Consider the following 13,450-nt stretch of genomic DNA (forward strand, 5'->3'; position numbering starts at 1 on the left):
TAAGTCATAGACTAGGTAAGAAATAATGGCAACTGTAAAATCGACTAAAGACCCTACGTGGTTTTATGTACTTCAGGAGGCATTACGACCCCAAAAAATCTGGAATTATCCTTCTTCCGGACAACGTGGTGGTTCACCTTTGACCGTGACCCAAAATGTCATGATATGGCCAATCAAAGTGCGTGAAAAGCAAAACAGAACCCCACCACGTAGTTCATGGACTGCTAGGCCTAGGCCTAGGCCTATTTGACCCATTTTGTGTTGTGGCTACGAAAACAGAATCTAATCTTGTGCATCTTGTCTCTGAAGCGAATACGTGGCCATATTTTTGGAAATTCTAATTCTCATTGTAACCTGTACACTGCAGTGTTGTGATTTTAGTATCTCCAAGAAGTACTGTAATAGTTTTGAATCATCAATCATGGCTTCTAGTGGAGACGATAAGTATCTTGATGAATTTGACAAATACAACATCGAGCAGGGCAAGTACGAGAACCATGCCCACAGTGGCAAGGGCCGGTCGAAAAAGGAAGCAGAACAACATCATCACGAAGACCCAAGTGGTCACACGAGGAAGGATGTTCAAAAGTTGGTAAACAACGCGCACAAGCAAGCAGATGAAAATAAAAAGAAAGCTAACTGACTTCATGGAGCATCTGAAAAGTAAGTTCTTATTCAAGACGTAAGGGGTCTACTATAAAATGTTTTTGTTGCAAGTTCTAGCTGACTAAACTTTGTAGAGAATAGCCTAGGTTATCTGCTCCTGGCCTCCTGTTACCTGGCCCCAGATAATAATATGATATATTGATCTTTCTTATTGAAAGATTTGTTACTGCTGACATCATTGCCCCACCCCCCTCTCTCTCTCTCTCTCTCTCTCTCTCAAGTTAAAGAAAGAAGATCTCAACTGCAAGTTGAGGAAGACAAAATTAATGTTTTTCTCTGATTCTGCCCAGTATCGGTTATATTGTCAGGATTGTGATCTCAGATCTGGCTTAAAAGAGCAATTTTTTGTGTGGAAAGGCTCAACTCTCATTATATTACTCTTGCTTTGACACTGGACAAGGTAAACGTTCCATTCTAATCCAACTTTCCATCTTATTATCAATACCAGCGGTCATGATGGTAGTGATTTATTTATTTTGCTACTGATAATACTAGAGATATCTAGAATCTAGATCTATTACTGTTACTTTCTATAATTTTTGTAAAAATATAAATTCTCATATGAGAGGAGTTCCTCAGAGGGCCGGGACTCACCGTGACAAGGTTCTCTGAACAAACTTCTATACAAGAGTTAAGGTTAGGGTTAGGTGTTGTTGGTTGGCCGGCCCTCTGCGGAACTCCTTCCCTCTTATTTTTCATTATCGTGGTTTACTCGAATAGATGCATCATACAAGTTTGTCAATCCCCGAAATTTTCAAGATTAAGTCTGTGCTCTATTGTATTTTTTTTTTTTTCTTTGGTTTTCATTGTTCGGCAAAGCCAAAAGTGTACCGGTAATCACGGATAGCTTGAATTCATCGGGATGGGCCTTGATTGTTTGGGGGATATTTTACAAAGATAAAGAAAAAAAACTGAACCACAGGCACAGGTGGACTGATGGGTGATTTTGAGTCTTCTGTGTTCGACTTATCCGTGTTATGCTGTAAGTGTGCACGGCTGGAAGATCAAGGAACTGAATAGTTCACCATTTTTGCACTTTTTTTCTGACATATTTTTCTGTTAAGTCATCAGTCTGATTGGAAATGTAATTCCTTAAGCTGGTGCTAATATTAGCTCTGTCCCTACAGTGCGCACCTTTCCCCCCCACCCACATTATTCCACCAGGTTTTTTCCAATCAATGCTTAAAAAAGAACAGAGATTTGATCATGCTATTTGCCTCTTTAAACCACCATCTGCCAAAACTGTCTTGAGTTGAATGGTCTTTATTTAATTAATTAATGTAAGTTTGCTTACCAACGATAACCTCCAAGTCTCCCACATTCAACTCCGAGAGCTAGTGATCATTGAAGTCAAACATACGTTTGGGTGAAGGGAAATAACTCACAATATAATATTACCCTTCATCTAGTCACGACAGAATAATTTCCCTTGACATATTGGTCAGTCAGCACTATAAAAAAAGCAGAGGGCAGTATTACAATCCTGTATACTGCCAGCCCCACTATATCAACTTCATACTCATCCAAAGTTTTGCGGTAAAAATTCCTTTTGGCTGTACTCTCTTCCCCTCTTCAACCCATCTCTCTGTGTTCCCACAAATTGTGACAAATCAACTGCTCGGTGTGAGATTCCATTATAGGCCTTCTTCACTTTTCAAAATGACGTGTATGGTGGAGTCTTACACTCTAAGCGGTATAATGTTCTCATGTGTGTATTGGTATTACTCAGGATTTCTCATTTACCAGATGTTTGTTTGTGATGTGAATGTTCTGAGTCTCTCATTGATGTCTTTATGGTGTAGCAGTTGAGGGCTTTTCACCTTGCATGCAGAAGATGCAGATCGCGTTACACCTTGGAAGAATATTTTGTTTTGATCTCCATCCTTCTATTGGAAAATGATATCCCATACGCCAGGTTTGGCAATGACTTACAATATACGGCAGCCTGCCTCATGATGTAAATTGTTTTTGAGGGGTGTAAAACATAAATTTACAATCAAGTTTGGTAGGCTATTCGGAGAGGCAGTCCCATTCCATTTCAAAGAGTGCCAGAAGCCTGAAGACCTTTGTTTGTCTGTTATCAAGTGTCAGTTTTCTTTTTACTGCAGTGAACCGTGATCAGGCAAGAGGAATTTAAGCCTTGAAATTACATGCCTTCAAAAATATGAACAGAGGTTATCTCATTCCTTCTGACATTTGAAATGGAAGAGATTAGTGTTGAATACGTCCAGAGTATTGCGGGGGGGGGGGGGGGGGGGCAGCGTGCGATGATACATGCTTACTATCAGATCTAATACTGTACTGTTGTTATTATACCCATATAATGTTTTGTTCTAGACCTTGATCTAAGTTCTAACATGGTACATAATTACAATTTTTTTTTTTATCTTTGTTTCAGGCACCTCTGTTCCTTTGTGCAACGATGGTGATTATTTGTTGACATACGATGGAATATAATGGACTAGGAGTAAAGACAAACGACTGATTTCTCACCGACAGCAGCTTTGGAGCGTCTCAGAACTTCAGAGGTTGCTGGGTGAGGTTGACAAGAGTGTAGACCACCTTGGATGACTCCTGATGTGGTACATTCCAGTCTGAGCCAGCACAATAGAACATTGAACGTTGTGAACATTATTAATTCTGTGCTTTCTTTTTAAGTTAATAGCTGAGATTGTGAAACTGGTGGTGGTGTTTTTTATCATGTATGGTTGTCAGTATGCTGTGACATACGGGTAGGGTTCATGTAAGTTTTTGCTTGTTTGTGAGTCATGTTTAGAATCGTTGAAACAAGAAAAAAAGAAAAAGTCGATCTCAGTGCATTGATTTTGGTTAATGAAATCCTGGTCATTTTGAGAAATTGTTGTACTTACATTGTTTAATGTTATTTTCTTATTTCATACGAAATAAAAAAAAGTGTGGAATATTAAAAAGTATTTTCATATTATTTTTTTTATTATTCCATTTTACTGTACTCCATGCAGGATTTTTCTCTTCCTTCTCTCTCTCTCTTCACTTAATTGTTGTTTGGTGCATTTATTAATTATTCATTTATAATAAATAGAATTCATCTCTGACTCAGTGGGAATTCATAGCCTTTTTTTTTTTATTCATGTAGCCTATACGTTGTGGGGGGTTTTTCTCCTCCATCAACACAATTTAGACTTAGTTCATCAATAGTTTTTGCTACAGAGACAATAGCCAGTAGTTATGGTTGAGGGCTACAGAGCTACAAATTCACAATTGGGCAAATAACTTTTCCTTTTCTTTGACTTTACTGAGAGATCTGTCATTACTTGTACTTAATCACGTGACTTCCTTTAAAGTCTTTTACGAGAACAATGATACTGGGCTGCAATGCAGATGATCCTGGTTTGAATCCGAAACAGGACTTCCTGAATTTGAATTGAGTGATAAAATTTCTGGCTCTCTGTCTGCTTGGGTATGTCACTACCCTAGAATTACAAAGTTCTAGATCCATCCCCTCGAGTTCAGAGAAATTTAACGTGAAAAATGTTGAGTTTCACATCATATCTAGTTTTTTCTAATGCAATTTTTGGAAAATCTGAATAAAATCTTAATAGCTCGGAATTAACGATTTTGATAGAGGGATCTAGAAATTGTTTTCTGACTTCATACATGGCCTTTGTAACTCAAACTGAAAACAGCCAAATAAAGGGAACTGCTGCTTTTTCTTTCCTCTTCCTCACAGTCACTGTCATCATTTTTTCTCTTCTTTTGTATACATGTTTGTCACTGTCTTGTGAACTGCTATTTCCGGGGTGCCTTGACTTGATACATGTAGTCTGTTGAGGCTAGAGAGGTGAGCAGAGTAGATCCAGAGAGTCTGTAGCTCTCTGGTAATCTAAGCCTGATTCCCCCTTTAGACTTCTCTGTTGACATCCACCCCTTGGCACTCATATGACCTTTTATGCAGTTACGAACGCCGTAAAATCTTACTTAGATCTAAAATGAAAATTTTTGAAACGGCCAAAAATGTCAAAGATAGAACTTCGTGTTCTAAGGTAGCGATTTGTCTGTCAGTATCAGAGTGTCAGAGATGGAAGTGAAATTTGAAGTCCTGCATTGACGATCTTAACCCTATCCATATGCCCTGGGGTTATTTTTTACCCCCGGGTTGTATTCTTCACATTTTAGAATACTTCCAGTACGAAGATCTCTTTGAAGATTTCAGTATTTCTCAAAAATTCATTTTGACAGACTACTCTGCAAAGCGCACGAATCGGATTAACGAGTAAATTTCCTCTTTGGAAAGTGGTGGCACAGAGTTTCCCATGTCGTATGGATACGATAGTAAAACACGATGTACGGATAGGGTCAAACATCTTTTCATTACTGGTACATTGCTCTTTGTATTGAAAGGGGCGACCCGTACACCGTACAGTACCATCATATTTTCATCATGTATTAACAATGATGATCTCTGTTTTTATTTTATCTTCTTGAACTGAAAAATAAAGTAGGCTACCTAAAGCACTTGAGGTTTATTGTTCTGGCCTAGGTTGTATGGTATGGGCGCACTGTTGGCTGAGATGGTATTATAATGCTGGACTTCAGAGCGGATGGCCTGGCCGTTGTTTGTTTGAAGTCCCAGCCGGGTGTTCTGAACTTGGGTTGTATAGGGGAGTTTACAAAGCTCTTTCCCCACACATTTGGCTGGGTCCTTTGGAGTCGTACATTGAATTCGTAAGTTCCCCCCTGATAAATAACTTTACAGTGCTGATTGCGACCAGAGAGTGTGTGTGGTTGTTGGTCTTGTTGTTTTTTTGGGAAGGGGGGGGGGAGCTCGATGGGTTGTTGATAATACATAATGTTATAGAACACACTGGCACCCTGATGTTTAGATCTATGTCAGGTCAATTAGTAACACAGCCACGGTGTAGACGTATTGAGTTGAGGAGGAAACTGCTGTCCTGTTGTTGACACACAATAGCTGTCCCTAAACAGCAAAAGTCTTGTCGCAGTCACAGGCTAATTACATTACCTGACACATCATGTTGTTTGTTCCTTGTAATACGATACTAGCTGAGAACCTGGAAAGATGGGTGATGTGAAAGGACAGAGTGTACGTTTTTTGGAGAGCTGCCAAGTCCAAGCAAACCTGAATGAAAGACGTAAAATGATCATCGATCATGTACATGTCTGTTTCAATTCAGGCACTATATGGTGATGGTAATGATTGGTACATCATCATCATCATCAATGCCTTTCACCCCTGGCAGGGTATAGGCCACATACAAGCTCCTTCCATTTATCTCTGTCCTGAGCCATCCTTCCAAGCTCGTTCCAAGTAAGCTTCATTTCTCTCGTCCCTTTCCACGTATCTCCTCCATGTTTCCCGTGGCCTACCCCTGCCTCGTGCTCCCTGGGGGTTCCACTGCAGTGACTGTCTTGTGCTGTTTCCGCTGGGCTTTCTTAAGGTGTGTCCCATCCATCGCCACTTTCTTAGTCCTATTTCTACTTCTATATCCTTTTGTCCTGTCCTTTCCCACAGCTCTTCATTTCTTATTCTATCTTGCCACTTAATTCTTAAAATACTCCTCATACATCTGTTGATGAAAGTCTGGACCTTATTCAGTACTGTCTTCGTTGTCTTCCAAGTTTCGCAGCCGTGGAGGAGCACAGACTTGACGTTGGAGTTAAAGAGTCGAATCTTGGTGCGTAGTGAGATGTTGTTTGCTTTCCAGACTTTTGATAATTGCTTGAAGGCTGACCTTGCCTTGGCGGTTCTTGCTTTAACATCTGCCTCGGTTCCACCTTTACCATCGATGACACTTCCAAGGTAGGTAAAGGAGTCCACTTCTTCAAGGGGAGTGTCTTCCACTGTCACAGCAAGGTTTGAAACTTTTCCTAGCTTCACTACTTTTGACTTGCCTGGATGTATACGTAGTCCAACACTCCTTGATAGGCTGTTGAGTTCCTTGGTCTTTTCTTGCATCTGAGCATGTGTGTGAGAGAGCAGTGCAAGGCCATCAGCGAAGTCCAAGTCGTCCAGCTGCTGCCAACGGATCCATTGTATTCCATTACGTTTGCCTCTGGTGGCTTCTTTCATGACCCAGTCAATTGCCAGTATGAAGAGAAAAGGTGAGAGCAAGCATCCTTGTCGCACTCCTGTCTGTACCCGGAATGGTTCTGAGAGTTGTCCTTCGTGGAAGACCTGGCAGCTTGTTCCATCATAGGTGGGCTTCACAAGCTTGAAGATTTTCTCAGGCATTCCAAAATGCCCCATGAGTTTCCACAGAGTTTCCCTGTCCACGCTGTCAAACGCCTTTTCATAGTCAATGAAATTGACCACGAGTGGTGAATTCCATTCAAGCGATTGCTCAACAATGATACGTAGAGTAGCGATCTGGTCCACACATGATCGGTTTTTGCGGAATCCTGCCTGGTTTCCTCGAAGCTTCTCATCCGTTGCCAGCTTGATTCTCTCAAGGAGTATCCTGTTGAAGACTTTCCCGGGTATGGAAAGGAGTGTAATGTCTCTGTAGTTGTTACAGTTGCTGATGTCTCCTTTCTTTGGCAGCTTGATTAGGTGGCCTTCCTTCCAATCTGATGGTATTTCCTCCTTTTGCCAAACTTTTTCAAATAGAGCATATAGAATTTCCACAAACGTATCGTTCTCTGCCTTAAGGGCTTCCGGTGGTATATGGTCGGGACCAGCTACCTTGTGGGACTTCAGTGTTTTTATAGCGGCTGCAATTTCCTCTCTTGAAGGTGGTTCCGTGTCTATTGGGAGGTCATTTCTGGCTGGAAGAATTTCTGGTTGGTTTTCTGGAGGTGGTCTGTTCAGTAGTAGATCAAAGTGTTCTCTCCATCGGTTAAGTTGCCCCTCTGGGTTGAAGATAGTCTTTCCTTCTTTGTCTTTCACTGGTAGAGTGGGCTTGCTGAACCTACCTGAAAGAGTTCTTGTAGTCTGGTGTACAATCCTCAAGTTCCCGTTTGTTGCTGCTTTCTCTGCCTTTTCGGCCAGGCCATTCAGGTAGGTATTCTTGTCCTTCTTGATGGAATTCTTTACCTCCCGGTTTACTTCGGTGTACTCATGTTGTGCAGCGAGTTTCTCAGTTCGATTGGTACATGCCCAGGATATTATGTGGTTCATTTAACGGTTAGGGATGTTCACCCTTTTTTTTTTTAGTACAGTAGGGGGCTCTCATGGCCAAGAGGTTAAGGTGTTAGCCTCTCATTCAAAGGTCCCAGGTTCGAATCCGGGTAGCGGCCGAAAAAATTTTTCTCTAAAATTGTTTCCTTTCGCCTTCTTTCCTACTCTCTAGCAATGTTCTGTCGTCTGCTTTCGTCTCCACTTTCTGCTCCCACCCCCTCGCCTCCTTTGCTCCCTCCTCTGGGTTCCTAACTCGTTCTGCAGTCTTTCGACTGCTACTCTTTGGCTCCTTCTTAACTGCTGTCTTTCCACCACACCCCTGGCCTTATTGTAGGAAAGATCTGCACCTAACTTCCCGGACAAGGGTGACAAATCTCGGAGGTCCCGTGTGCAATAAGTTGGGCACGTTAAAGTTAAAGATCCCTTTGGTGGTCTAAAATCGATAAGAGTAGGCTTCGGCCGTCACCCGGGCATAATTCAAAATTTCCCGCCAACTGAAAATGTTTAATTTTAATGTGTCCCGCGCTCTCATGTGACCTAATCACAGAATTCTACACTTAATGCAGTTGCGAGCGCCGTAAGACACTTACCCCCCCCCCCCCCACCCCCCCTTCCAAAAAAAGAGTACATGTAAAAATATCATGCATGTAGGCCTATCTCTCTTTACACTTTATATTTTATCCCACTTGACTGATTTTGCCCAAGTTGTCCCTGACCATCCACTGACATTCAGGGTCGAATCAACTTACCTTCTAAAATATCTAGATTTTTTTAATGGTTGCGTTGTAAAACAGGCTTACCGGTACAAGTAAGTTCATGATGTACAGTAACAATATCGGAACCTGTAGACTATGCCCATGCTCTTATACTTAACAGTTAAGTGTGAGTCGTTTTAAGGAACCTGCATACGTACACGCAGAGGCGAAGCGTCTATATAATCAAATAATCACTGCTTACCTTCCTAATTTTGAAACATTGTCGCAGTCAAATTCACCCATAGATAAACCTCATAAATTAAAAGTAAAGAGACGTTCAAAACCGTTTAATTGCCACAGAAATAACTTGTTCGACCCTATCGGGCCACTCCATAAGCAGTCGCAAGCTTTGATTAGTAAGCTTAATGAGTTAAAGTGAGGCTGGAAGAATCTACCAATAGAGTTGAAGGGAACATTTGCATAGCAGTCAAAACTGTTTCATTTGCCGCATATACCCTGTTCACCCAAGGAGATTCCCTTTCGAGCCACAGTTATAAGCACCCACACCCGATGTAAGCTAACTATTACACTGGTCGTGTCTACCCACAGAATGCTACACTAAGTGTAGAATTCTGTGAGTCTACCTACAGATGTGAGGGGAACTAACTCCTAATACTAATATTATCTTGACTGCTGCGCGTGCTTGTTTTTTATCCTCGACTTTTTAACGTCCTATAATCAGATCGTGACCTCGATTATGACACCAGCTCCTGGCCGTGAAAAGCTAGACAAAAAACAGCCAAATGTGAAATAAAATAAAAAAATTGGCATGCTCTACCAAAGTGTTTCGGCTGTCTGCCACTGTAGTGCATCTCTGCTTCTTTCATTGGTGTTCGTGTGTTATAATCTAAAGTTTAATTTAAGGTTAGTTAGAATAAATATTTAATAAAATACTTTCCCGATTATTTTAGCGGTTGAATATAATGCATACAACATGAATTCAGGATTTGTTTTCGTTCGCAACTCAAGAGTTGCCGCCTCCAGTCTCCAGTGCCAGTAAGATTCTTGTGACTTGTGTGAGTGTGATATCTCCAGCCCCTATCCTATCCCATCTCACTTTGATTACCCTGTCAAACAAGTCAGCCTTCGCCCCTGCGTGTATGACGTACTGAAAACATCTCCCTCAAGTACGCGTGTGTACTTGTACCACAAGTTACATTTACAACTATACAATGTATGGCCCTCAGTTTATCACAACTGTTGATTGATAACTGCACGCACAATGTAATTAATTTTATCTAATACTTATAATAGATCTAGTGGCAGTGGGTCTTCTGGGTAGAAAGGGTGTGATGAAGGACATAATCTACAAGGGAAAAAAACTACGAAAAATCGAAAAAAGAAGTACTGTACACCTTTCTTTCTCTTTGGAAGACTAACTCAACCAGCTGAGAAAAAATTAAGATCAACCCTTTTCTTGAGAAGACCTATTGTGTTCGGGGATTCACCCTTTTACACGAATTTTGAATAATAAAACCCGCAATTCTGGAGGTGTCATAGTGAAATTTTTTTTCGATTTCAACTTTACTTCTTCAAGTGTAGGTGTACAACAGGGCACACATCATTGATTCAACATCCTGTAGGCCTGCTGTGACTGTGCACTTAGCGTGAGCATACCTGAATTTCTAGAAGTTTTACCCCCCCCCCCCTCGTCACACCTTAGATTATTTAGGAGGCAAGCTGCTTCAATCCTGCCTGTCAGGACCAACCCGGGCTGAAAGGGACGCAATGTCCCAGCACAAAGACGGAGGCTCTCGATAAAAATTTTGCCCTCTCGAAAATCAAACTCAATTTTCTGCACGCATCTGCTAAGCGCCTTTATAACCGCTAAATACAGGCGCAGGGAGCAGGTTATATGTATCGAGATTTTACTGTACCGTACAAGAAAGTATCTGCCTCGTGAACACCCGGTGTGGACCAACAAGAAGCTGAGCCGTTGTGCTTATTATCTTTGTCCTGGTTTTATTAAAAAAATACAAAAAAGTCATCTGTCTGTACGCAACGCTCATTACCACCATAGATAGTCCACCGACAAACACCTTCCACTTTTGCCTATAGATAGTTAGGCTAACTTCTTAGTATTAACATTATTCCTTTTCTATCCCCTTTTCTGTACACCATTCTCTGTGACTGTGACTCTTCCTCATGCTCCACGTGGCCCTCCTCTTGATCTGTTACCCTGTAGATTCCAATCACGTTCTTTGTCACATATGTCTGCAGCTGCCCGACTTCCTGATCCTGAGAGTACGGTATGTTCAATCCATCGCCACGGCCTTCTTTCCTCTTTATCAGACTGAGCTCTGTCTTGTTTTCCTAATACGTCTCCGTTGGTGACTCTGGCCATGTGTTTCTGAGTAATTTTCTCAGACAGACGCACGTTGATGAAAACTTGGATCATCTTTATTACGCAAGTCTCAAATTGTTCCATGGCACTTTAATACATTGTATAGATCTAACAAGGCTGACGTTACATGAGTTTTAAAAACCCTTCTTTGTGCTGAACATGGTATCTTTAGTCCTTCAAATCCTGTTATAATTCTTTGCTCGCCTAAGAGCTATCTATGACATGACACCCGCACCTATGACCGTGGGGGTGGGGGGGGGGGGGGGTGCACACACAAAGCAAGTTACTTACAATAATAAGCCTATTATATTTTCGCACATCTCTTCTTTTATTGTTACCGGTACATTAAGCGCCAAACCTTATTAATTTATAGGGTAAACTGGTATACCCTGCAAGCTATCATGACTAAAACAAAATAAATAGCGCAACTCCAAAGTCGATCTAACCATGGTAAGATTGTCTAATCACTTTCTAACCTTATTCCCTGTAGTCATGATATAGATAGGCCTATTTAGATTTCATTTTATATCAATGTAAGTGATCAATTCCACTTACTTGTTCCAAAGATGTTTTCCATGACGTGGTTCTAGCATCCACCAATTTTTAAGCACTCTCTCTTATCTAATTCTAATGGTTTATAAATTTTTTAATAATTGCATTTATATTTACATTGTGCATCCATGCTTCATAGCATGCTTTGTGCCGAGTGCCGACTTGTTTTAAAGACCATATATTACTTTTTATTATTATTAATTATATCCAAGGCAATCACCTGTACAAACAACAATTACTTCACCTTCCCCCTTGCATTCTTCATACACACATTATAGGATATTTTCAAGAGGACCACTCATCTACAATAATGTACTAAGGTGTCCACTTTTCTTCTCGACAATGAATGGTAGTCTTGGACGCATTTGCATCCTGTAAGCTTACGTACGGCCTGTGCCCACTACAGCTGGATCGGGCCCATCGCCCGACTCGATCGCCTGAAACTGAAAACAAACACGTTTGTTTTTGAGGCGATCGAGTCGGGCGATCGGCCCGATCGGCCGATCACGTCCGTAGTATTATTGACTAATTTCTGGAATGATCGATCGGAAGGTAAGCCTGTTTAGGCTGGGGAAGTAGCTCCTCTATAGAACTGCTATGTAGCAACAAGTTATACTTGTAGTCCGTTGGAGTCCACTCTCGACGGGTTTATGTCACCAGAATTACCGCTTACTTTGTCCAGGGTTTGGTAAATGTAGATGATAATAATTTTATTTGCAGTGTCGACTCTCTCTCTCTCTCTCTCTCTCTCTCTCTCTCTCTCTCTCTCTCTCTCTCTCTCTCTCTCTCTCTCTCTTTCTCTCTCTCTCTCTCTCTTTCTCTCTCTCCATTGAATAATAACCAAGAAGCTGCTAGTGCAGGAAAGGGAAGAAATTAGGTGAAAGTGTTCGTGGCCAATACAAAACAATTATACATCATGTAGAATACTGTGATGATGATGCAAAATGTCGTAGGCCCATCGGCCTAGACTCCTCAAAATAGAATAAATAAGCTAGATCTAGATATTTATAAGGGAACGGTTTTCAAAGTGAAAGACACGATCTGGCCGATAGATCCACTCCACAATGATCGAGACACCAGAAAACAGAAACGTAGGACGTAGCAGCATTTAGATTTTACGTCATATAGGCAAACATTCTTTTTTTTTTTTTTTTTTAGTCATCGTTGGATTATCAGAATTCGTTTGAGGGACTAGTAGCAGGTGTTCCCAGTTACAAGCAAATTTTGAGTTCGAATCTGATTGTTGTTGGAATTATGCTTAACTTTATTAAACATGGGAGCCTTACAGTGGGCCCCGATATGGGCCTTGTATGGAAATTAATTATTTTTCATAGGACTTTTTGTGTAATTTGTGCAGTCCTTTGTGATTGTTTAAAAAGAGAAAAAGAGCAGACCTGCACGTGTCGTGACCGTAGCATGACGATGTATTATGTATTAATATTATATCAATGTACATGTACTTAAATTGCCAACACCTGGAAATAGTTAGATTGGCCTTCCTGGTACTCTGAGTAGGTCTAGTCAAGATTCGAAGGGGGCGGGGGTTAATTACCAGTGCAAAGTTTTGAATATCTCTAGTCGAGGATGCATAGAGTTTCGTCTTGATCTAGATTTCTTCTAGAATCTAGATCTAGGTGCGGCCGGAATTAAACGTGAGAAAGTAAACAGTTGCCAGTAATAACACGTAGATCTAACACTGTTTGCTGTAGTGTTGACAATTAATTATTACTACTACGATAAGTATAACAGTATGGTGTTATTTCAAAACGAACGTGGGAAAGGGGAGGGATTTTTTTGGGTTTTTTTGGGGGGGGGGCATGGAAGAAGTTGTGAAGATTAACAAATAAAGGTAATTATGAAACCCCAGTATAGGCTTAGTAAAAAGAGAAAAGCAGAATCAAACACACTGCCCTACTCGATGAAGCCATGCAACGAAATTCAGTGTTTGTTTTTGTTTCGGGGTCACCACTGGGTCAATTCGAGCAAGTTGTGTCCCTTCACCAGGGTAACGGAAGT

At 41.0% G+C, this 13,450-nt stretch overlaps 1 long non-coding RNA gene across 1 annotated transcript; it reads left to right on the forward strand.

The window, feature by feature from the left end:
• Positions 1-178: 178 nt before the first annotated feature.
• LOC101845758 lies at positions 179-3,596 on the forward strand. Its single transcript, XR_001184686.2, has 2 exons — positions 179-663; positions 3,065-3,596. It is a non-coding gene; the product is annotated as an uncharacterized LOC101845758 (long non-coding RNA).
• The last annotated feature ends 9,854 nt before the right edge of the window (positions 3,597-13,450 follow it).

This window comes from Aplysia californica, unplaced genomic scaffold (assembly GCF_000002075.1).
Source record: "Aplysia californica isolate F4 #8 unplaced genomic scaffold, AplCal3.0 scaffold00066, whole genome shotgun sequence".
Taxonomy (NCBI): domain Eukaryota; kingdom Metazoa; phylum Mollusca; class Gastropoda; order Aplysiida; family Aplysiidae; genus Aplysia; species Aplysia californica.